At 48.0% G+C, this 9,996-nt stretch overlaps 1 protein-coding gene across 3 annotated transcripts in view; it reads right to left on the bottom strand.

Moving 5' to 3' along the window:
• Positions 1-5,044: 5,044 nt before the first annotated feature.
• The window catches only part of GCC1 (GRIP and coiled-coil domain containing 1), a 68,247-nt gene continuing 63,295 nt past the window's right edge, over positions 5,045-9,996 (bottom strand). For all 3 annotated transcript variants that reach the window (XM_078677840.1, XM_078677836.1, XM_078677838.1), the window contains exon 4: positions 5,045-6,426. The gene's annotated coding sequence lies outside the window, so the exon portion shown is untranslated. The remainder of the gene's footprint in view (positions 6,427-9,996) is intronic.

The raw sequence follows: 9,996 nt of genomic DNA, 5'->3' as shown, positions 1-9,996 counted from the left end.
TGAAGCAGGAGGAGACGGCGTTCACTTGCTGGGACATGGACAATGCGGAGTCCAGGATGACTCCGAGGTTGCGTGCGTGGTTAGTGGGCGTCGGTGCAGCTGGTAAGTTTGTTTATAACATCTTATAGACAAAACTGGCCCGGGGAATTAGGTAGGAAAATAAAGTTTAGTATGCCTGAACGCAGAATCTAAAAATGCATCTTTTAGTGAAGGTGATTTTTACATTCTGTGTTTGAAAATACCACTTTTAGAAAGAAGGTATTTTTTTGCTCAGTCATCCTGTGTGCCTCTGCTGGAATGTGGATTGCCTGTCTGGGTTTTGGATGACAGAAGGCTGGGGAGCAGGAGTGGCTCCAGATAGACTAGGTAGGTCAGGAAAGGGCTGAATAGACCTGGGCTGTGATGGGGGAAGGCGGAGGAGATTTCCTTGCATCTCAAAGGGCCTGGTCTGCCACTGACAATGCCATCTCCTCCTCCTGCCAGGAAATCACACCAGATAAGGCAGAACTGGTTCTGGCTGGGCACAGACACTCTCTGCCTAAGAATCAAAGGATTTTGGGATATAAATATTGGGGCCCAGACCCCTGAACCTTAGTACTCTTTTGGATCAAGAAGACTGCCAAGAAGAAGAGCTGGAGAAGCTGTGAGGAGGACCTACTACTTTGCTGTGTTGGCCTGCAGTGGCTGCTTCTGTCTTGGGAAGTGAAAGGACTGGACTGAACTTTCTGCAATCTGCTTTTTGAGTTTCTCCAAGGGCTTGAGGTAGAGCTTGCGCCCTGTTCACGTCTCAGGAACAACAAAGACTTCAAGCTCTTCTGCCCGCAGTACTGGAGACCGTGTGTTTTGTGCTGCAACAGAGGAAAAGCAACTCGACGACGTCTATGACGCCGCTGCCGACTCAGTGTCCTGACAGCACCGCGACCCTGGTCTCACCGACGACGCCATCTAATGCCACCACCGAGCTGTGGCTCGCACCGCAACCTGTGGGCAAAGCACTCCACACCGCCTTGCTTCACGACGCCGCCTTGGTATCCCCGATGATGTAGCTCCACGCCAAAATCGACACCGCTGCTTGCACCGCTCATAAAGTTACACTACGCACTGCCCTCATCCCGCACCACAGCCTTGGCCTACTGATGCCTGTGCCATCGAATCTAGTTCGTCAGCCGACGACAGCGCTTCAGCAACGACGATGCTGCTGCTTGCACCATGACCTGCCAGCACCGTGACGAGCATCGCCATCATCTCGCACCACGACCCTGGTCTTACCAACGATAACATCTGACGCCGCCACCGAGCCGCTGCTCGCACCGCGACCTGAGGGCAACGCACGCCGCCCCACACAACGCCTGCCGACGCCAGCACTCCTGACTTCAACAGAGATCAACCTGCAATGAATGTGACTTCGAGGTCCCCGATGACTCCTGCACCGACGCCTGCCAAAAATCCCATTTCTAACAGAAGGTGTTCTCTAAAGGTTATAGTAACTCCCAGAAGTCTCTAAAGCTTGTGACTGACTGCTCTTGGAGGTCAGACCTAGTTGTGTTTGTAACTGACGGAGTGGGAGGCGGTCTGACTTTCTGATCCCCCTTTTGCTCCTATTATTGATGTGTCTTACTGTCACAAATGCTCTCTCTCAGTTTGGAAATTGAGAAGATAGGCATTGAGTAGCAGGATTCCTAAACACAAGCTACCCAGAAGTCTTGTCGTCCCTCTGCACTAAAATCATAGATAAAACAGTGGACTAAGTTTGAAGTCTGGGGTAATTTAAACTGTGTTTCAGCTGTGGGTTGCGATACTTCTGCAATCTTGTAGTTCCTTTAAGATGTCTTTGATAAGAACTTGGCAACTGGGCAATTTCAGTGTACAATGGGCAGCCAGTAGGGCATTCAGAACTGCTGACATTAAATTACTTCAGAATGAAGACTCAGTAGTTAGAATTCTGAGAAGTTTTCCAATTTCTAAACCTATGGTGAAACCAGTGCTATCTACTTAGAATATCCCCCTGGTTTTAAAAGCCTTACACAACCGGATGATTTGTGTTTGCAGAGTTACCTCTGTGGATATATTATTTATTCATGTCTTTATACATGAAGGTGAGTTACAGCTTTGGTATACTTTATAGTTAATGACTGAAAAAAATATGTAGGGATAATGCCCAGTAATTTCCATTATCCTTAGTTACTTCTTCATCCCAGTTATTACAACCTGCCCACCCTGTCTGGTTGTATTGGCCTTCAGAGGCTTGGTATTGGTAAATGCAGTTGGGCATACTAGCTTTATATAGTAAGGGGTGGTTGGAGCCATCTTTTCGACTTCCTGTTCTTTCCAATGTCGGAGGTGGGGATCACATCATGGACTGTAAGGAGGATGTAATGGACTAAGGATAATGGAAATGACCTCTTGGTAACCTGGAAGTACCGTTTATAGGTGTTTGGCCCGATTATGGGCGTCACAATTTAATACAGAGGGCTGACTTGAGATGTTACCAATCAACATGATAGAAAACAGCAATCATTACTTATTATGTGCCATCTTTTAGGTGTCACACACTGCAAGTTTAAAATTTGTGTACGGATATGCTCAGTCGTGGCCGGCATGACTCGTGGGTGGTGGTGGGGGGGAATGGGGAGGAGGGGGGGTTCTTTTAAAAATAAAATAATTTTTAACTTACCTTTGCCCTGGTCCTGCGTGGCGTCTCCTATCTCTGCTCCGATTCCCAGGAAGCAAGCAGCCTCCAGCTCCTCCCCATAGCCAATCACAATGCTGCAATGACAGAGTTGTGATTGGATGGGACGCCAACCACACAGACGTCTGTCTATGGGGAGGCCATTTTCTCGAAGCAGGCTGCATGCAGCCTACATGGAGAAAACAGGAGAGTGCGTATGACTGGTTTGGTCGCCCTGGGGCCGACTAAATAGTCCGTGCCCACATTAGTGGGCAAGCCACTCCTCCCTTGCCCTGCAGCAGGTTCGGCCATCCGCCCGCCCCCAACCAAACCATTCTGCTTTCTCCCAGTGCGAGAAGCAGAAACATAAAATGGTATTCATAATACCATTTTATGTTTTTGCTATTCGCACTGCGAGAAAGCAGTGGGGCGACTCTCCTCCGCCCAAGTGGAGGAGCCACCCCTGGATATGCTACAAACAAGAGAAAAAATATAAGACTGACTTGTGTTGTGTGAAATTCAAAGCCCGGATTAGTCCACAAGTTACTGTTGGCATTAAGAATGTGTACTTTTTGTAACACTGGGTAATAACACTGGATGTGGTTCCAGGCCGACAAACTTTTGATGCTGAGAGAGCTACTGCAATGCCTAGTAACATTTTCTCACACAACATACAACTACCTTACAGAACAGAGAGCTTGAGGGTATTTAACAATGTGCATCTGAAGGCTGCAATCATCAACTGCAATGCATCGTATGGTATGGATGAGGATGTGTGCTTATCGGACTTCATATGTCTATCGAAAACACATAAGGAACTAAAACCATGTGCAATGTCAACTGGAGGAAGGGGGATTTGGGTATAAAATATATAAATTGTTAACTTTGATATTTCCACAGCACATCTCGACCTCAATGGCATTAGGATGCTTTTTAATGAAGCATTCGAAAGTAACAGCTTTACATTGAGATGGGGGCAAGAAAACATTGATAAATGTTAAGAACATTGGAGGCAAGCATGAGGGAGAAATCAGTTCTTTGTGATACAATATAGCAAGTATTGTTCGAAAAAAATGTGCCTTTATTTTTTTCGGAAGGTAGTGAATGATTTCAAGAGTTTCAGGCTGAATACGCTGTGCCAGGGACGGCCATAGCAGCACGTTTCAGCTCATAATGTCCTCCCAGGAGCAGCTGTGCACTTTATAAATCCGTCTTCTTCATCATCTTAATATACAGCCTCTTGGTGCTTCGTAATGGGATGAGAGCTTATCGTACAGCTGAAGGATCTGTAATTCAGGCATTGAGCGCAACTGGGTAATTGTAGCACCATGTGTTCATATATGTGCTTAACACAAGTCTTAAATCTTCTTTTGCTAAACAGTATCAAACAGTAGACGTACGCTCAATAAAATAATCAAGTCTGTATCAGCACTCTGTAGTAAAATGCACACTACAGTGCACTATATGTAATAATTAATCTTAAATAAACACATATGAAGCATTTAATCATGATTTAGGAAACAGTACGAACAGGTTTCATCCTTTTCTGTTGTAACATGCATGAGAGAGAGAGAGAGAGAGAGAAAACGAAGGCAGCGGTAGATCTGAGTAGTCACAATTCTTGTAGTGGTCAATATTCCCATACTAATAATGTTGGGTGCTGACGAGAGGGTGAGCTGTAGCACTACTGAATGATCAATTTATTTTTGCAGTCAAATACTGCTCATAAAGTATTGGAACCCTTCTTCTGCACTTCTTATGCTTTTTGGCAACCAGAGAAGAGCATTAATACCTCTTCAGAAAGAATGTGCCAGCATTTTGTTCTCAGTCAGTTTCGGATCAGAATCAGTCAGAAAACAAGGTGCACATTCAGAAGGTTCAAACAACCAGACTATAATATTGTAGGTTCTCACGGCATACCCCTCAACATATTGGCACTAGTGCTTGTCCTTTACTTGACACAGCTGCTAGACTTCCCAAGCAGGCTGCTGCTGATTTTACTGCACATGGTCCCAATCTAATGCTGATAAAGGAGGGCAAGGGGTAGACGCCACGGTCAATGGGAAATCCTCAAGCAATTTTCATTTCCTTTTTGCAGTAAAACACTGCTCAATACATACTGGAAATGTTATGAACATTTTATGACATTTGGCTGGCTTTGGAGTAGGGCTATGTGCTTCGGCTAATGATACTGTTTGTGCTGCAAAACAGACTACATCAGAGAAGGTTACATTAGTGGACCACAGGCAGTAATATTTATAAAAAAATAAAAATAAAAAAAGGGCTTTATCGACATAGAATGCCTCTACATAGGTAATACATAGCAGCCAAAGCTTCAATGCCAGCAGCACCTAGGAAATAATAGGAGCAATAAGCCACCCCAATGCTGCATGTTTTATTACTCAAATAGCAGCTTTAAATATATTTTGGAAATTCGACCATTTTTCTTCAAACATCACCTTATGAGTTTTGAAAATACACACATTGTTATCTCAAACACATGCTTTTCAATTTTGATATACACACATTAATTCAACCAAGCAAAAAAAAGTTTATAATTTCGTACACTGAGGCTACACACTGGTGAGCTACTTATAGGTAGCTGGAGAGCTACCAGTAGCCCACGAGCTACTGGTTAGAGAAACCAGTGCTTGAGGGAAGCTTGCAGTGTTGCTAGTTTGCAGCACCTCCTATGTGTGTGAATGCGGGATACCTTGCACTCTTGCTGCTCACAATGTCCATGTACTGTGTGAGACAGATCAACATTGCAACTTCCCAAACTTTTCTTTTTGTAAGAAGAAAGACTGCAGCTCTAATTATTAGGCACCTAGGCCTGCATGTAAGAGAAGGTTGCACTGCTCCTGCCCAGGCTGCACTCAGTTTGTGTTTGAGAGAAGTTTGCATGACTTCTCAATCAATCAGGATTTATAAAGCGTGGCTAGTCACCCGATAGGATATCCAGGTGCTTGCAGGCTCCAGAGGCTTATTCTAACAGCCAGGTCTTGAGAGCCATTCGGAATTCCGGAAGTGATGTGATGGTCCAGAGGTACATGCGGAGGCTGTTCCAAGTCTCTGCTGCAATGTTGGAGAATAAGTGTCCTCAACTTATGCTTTTTTAGATGCTGGGTGCATAGGCAAGTGAAAAGGAGGCAGAACTTCTGCACATGTATGTACCCATTCTGTGAGAATGTTGTAGTGCTATTCCAGGAGTCCTACATATCTAACGTATCCTGGCGAGAACGGTCTCCAGCAAGAGCCCTGCATTGCTTGTGCTTGTGGGGATAAGGGGCATTGGCGAGGAATGGGTGTGTGAGCGTGCACTTTTGCTGGCTTTACTGTACCTTTTTTGAGTGGTCAATGCACTGGTGACGTACATTTCATTAACCCCTGGCATGCTCGGGACAGCCCCCGGCCGCCATGCGTCACGGTGGGCGTGTGCTGAGGACCGCCGGGGCCGTCCGAATCCCGGCCACTAGTCAAATCGCCCGCAAAGTGCGAAAATTCGTGTTGCATGCAAGGCGTTAAACAATTGCCAAAAAAATACAGGATTGTTCTTTATTTCTATACGGTGTCTATTCTGTCACATGAGTAAATTCTTTCTACTGCATGAAGGTCTTCATGTGTATATGCACATAATAATACGTTCCCGCAAATGTTGCTGAGAAATATGAAACACCAAAATAAAAAGGCTGAAAAGTTCAAATGTAAATAAAAGAGGGCAAAGTGGAGTTATAATACACTGTACATCGGTGACCGTCCTGACGCTATCAGAAGCGGTCGCTCCCCACGCTCCCTGGTCTCCACTGGTATCGTTGGGCTGCGCTCACATTGCTTTGCGCTTTAAAGAACTGCTGCCTGCTTTAATTCAATAGCGCTTTAATCCTCATTTATACATTGCTCGTTTGTGCAGTCCTAATTTGTATTGATCATCTGTGCATTGCTCGTTTGTGCAGTTTAGACCATAATTTGTATTGCTCATTTGTGCAGTTGTTATCGTAGCGCTCGCATCACAGATTTGAAAACAATTGTTAGTGCCTGATTGTGCCGGTGCCACTGCCCACAGCGTAATCCAACTTTGTGCCCCAACCTGTTTCGGTTTTGCTTTTGCTGCCATCTTGTTGTTGTGCCTCGGAGCCCGTCCTCTCCACCCCGCTCCCGCCTCCCAGCTGCTCCTCCCTCGCTCCGCCCCTCTCCACTATCCACTTATGTCAGATGCACTCGCGCGCAGCTTTCACGCGCAGCGGCCGCGCCCCATGCGCGCCGAAGGTGCGCCAAAGGTAAGCCAGTCTACGCCCGTCCGCGCCTGGACCGCGCCCAGCGCCAAACCCCCTGGCCCCCGCAAATTCCTCTCCACCCGCATTACGTACGACACCGCCACCCTCTCAACACTCAACTTCGGCCGTCTACCAGACTGCTACCAAGCCGCCCCAGGACCCTTCACCTGCCACTCCTGCAAGTTCGATTGCATCAGGACCCACACCAAATCCACAGACTCCAAACAGCGCTCCGACACTAACCACCTGAAGTGCATCCTACTCAACACCCGCTCGGTCCACAGACACGCCATTGAACTTTGGAACCTACTCGACACCACATCGCCGGACGTCGCCTTTCTTACAGAAACCTGGATGAACGCCTCATCAGCGCCCGACATCGCCATTGCCATCCTGGACGGCTACAAGATCATCCGAAAGGACCGCATCAACCAAACAGGAGGAGGAATCGCCATCGTTCATAAGAACACCATCCGCATCACGACCAGTTCCGATGACAACCTCACAACCGCCGAACACCTTCACTTCCAGATTCACACCGACCCTAAGACCACACTCAGAGGCACCCTCATCTATAGACCACCCGGACCCCGCACACAATTCAGCGAAGACATCACTGACTTCATCACCCCTCACGTCCTCCCCTCCGAGGACTACATTCTACTGGGAGACCTCAACTTCCACCTGGAAAAGAACAACGACAGCAACACCACCACCCTCTTGGACAACCTCGCCAATCTCGGACTCAAACAACTTATCGACACCCCCACCCACTTTGCCGGGCACACGCCCGACCCAATCTTCACCTCCAGAAAGCACATCTCCTTTAATCACACCACAGCTCTCCATTGGACAGACCACAGCTGCGTTCACTTCAAATACAAAAAGACCACGACCCACAACCACCCACAACCAATTCCCCGGAGAAACTGGAATAAAATTACCACAGACCAGCTCTCCACATCGCTTCAACAAAACCCCCCTGCAAAATCATCGGACCCAAACCAAGCAGCCACCAACCTCACACAATGGATCACCCACATCGCTGACGAATTAGCACCCTTGAGAAACCATCAAATCAAGCAAGGCATCAAAAAAGCCCCCTGGTTTAATGACGACCTTAAGAAATCCAAGAAGATCTGTCGCACCCTCGAGAAAGCCTGGCGAAAAACCCAACCACTGACAACCTGATCACCTTCAAGAACGCCACCCGCAAACACCACCAATTGATCCGATCCTCCAAGAAATCAGCATTCAAGGATCGACTCGACAACAACGCCCACAACAGCAAGGAACTATTCAACATCGTCAAAGAGTTTACCAACCCCACCGCCAGCACCAACGACATCACTCCATCCCAAGACCTCTGTGACTCTCTAGCCTCGTTCTTCCACAACAAAATCGCTGACATACATAACAGCTTTGGAGACCAGCCCACCCCACCTACCACCGAACTTAAACCCCCCTCCAACAACCTTTGCGCCTGGAACCCAATCACCACTGAAGACACCATCCGCCTTATGAACACCATTCACTCAGGATCACCAACCGACCCATGTCCCCACCACATTTTCAACAAAGCAGACTCCATTATCGCACCCCATCTCCGAGACGTCATCAACTGCTCCCTCAACTCCGCCACCTTCCCGGAAAACTGGAAACATGCCGAACTCAGCGCCCTCTTGAAGAAACCTACAGCAGACCCCACTGAACTTAAGAACTACCGCCCCATTTCGCTCCTCCCATTCCCTGCCAAAGTCATTGAGAAAGCCGTCAACAGTCAACTCGCCGCCTTCCTCGAATCCAACAAATCCCTCGACCCTTCACAATCGGGCTTCCGAGCCAAACAGCACCGAAACCGCCCTCATCGCAGCAACAGACGACATTCGAACTCTACTGGACAACGGAGAAACTGCTGCCCTCATCCTACTCGACCTCTCCGCAGCCTTCGACACAGTCTGTCATAACACCCTTATACAACGCCTCAGCAACGTCGGAATACAAGGAAAAGCATTGGACTGGATAATCTCGTTCCTCACCGGAAGAACCCAGAGAGTCCGCCTTCCCCCTTTTAGATCAGAGGCCACCGATGTCATCTGCGGCGTACCCCAAGGATCTTCACTCAGTCCCACCCTCTTCAACGTTTACATGAGTCCCCTCGCATCCATTGCGCGCCAACACAACCTCAACATTATCTCCTACGCAGACAACACTCAACTGATCCTTTCCCTCACCAAAGACCCAAACACCGCCAAAACCAACCTACACGAAGGGATGAAAGAAGTAGCCAAGTGGATGAAGAACAGCCGTTTAAAACTAAACTCGGACAAAACGGAAGTCCTCATCTTAGGATCATCCCCCTCCCCCTGGGACGACTCATGGTGGCCTCCGGCCCTGGGAAACGCACCAACACCAACGGACCACGCACGTAACCTGGGCTTCATCCTGGACTACTCCCTCTCGATGACCAGACAAGTCAACGCCGTCTCATCATCATGCTTCAACATCCTACGTATGCTCAACAAAATCTTCCGTTGGATCCCCACCTAAACAAGAAAGACGGTCACCCATGCACTGGTCACAAGCCGACTAGACTACGGAAACACCCTTTACGCCGGAACCACAGCCAAACTACAGAAAAAACTCCAACGCATCCAAAACGCCTCAGCCAGACTCATCCTTGACACCCCCGCCAAGCTCACATCTCCGGTCACCTAAAAGACCTCCACTGGCTCCCCGTCAACAAGAGAATAACGTTCGACTCCTCACCCAAACACACAAAGCCCTCTACGACCTAGGACCCGAATACCTCAACACGCGCCTGTCCTTCTACACCCCCACCCGCCAACTTCGATCGTCCAATCAAGCCCTCGCCGCAATTCCACACATCCAAAGATCCACCATGGGAGGAAGATCTTTCTCCTACTTAGCGGCCAAGACCTGGAATTCTCTCCCCACCCACCTCCGCCTCACACAGAACCACCTCTCCTTCAAAAAACAACTAAAACTTGGATATTTGATAAGTAAAGCTCCCCCCCTCCCTCAAGCGCCTTG

Source organism: Lissotriton helveticus, chromosome 1_1 (genome assembly GCF_964261635.1).
Source record: "Lissotriton helveticus chromosome 1_1, aLisHel1.1, whole genome shotgun sequence".
In the NCBI taxonomy this organism is placed as follows: domain Eukaryota; kingdom Metazoa; phylum Chordata; class Amphibia; order Caudata; family Salamandridae; genus Lissotriton; species Lissotriton helveticus.
The sequence above is the reverse complement of the archived record's forward strand: the minus strand, read 5'-3'. Positions and strand labels throughout refer to the sequence as shown.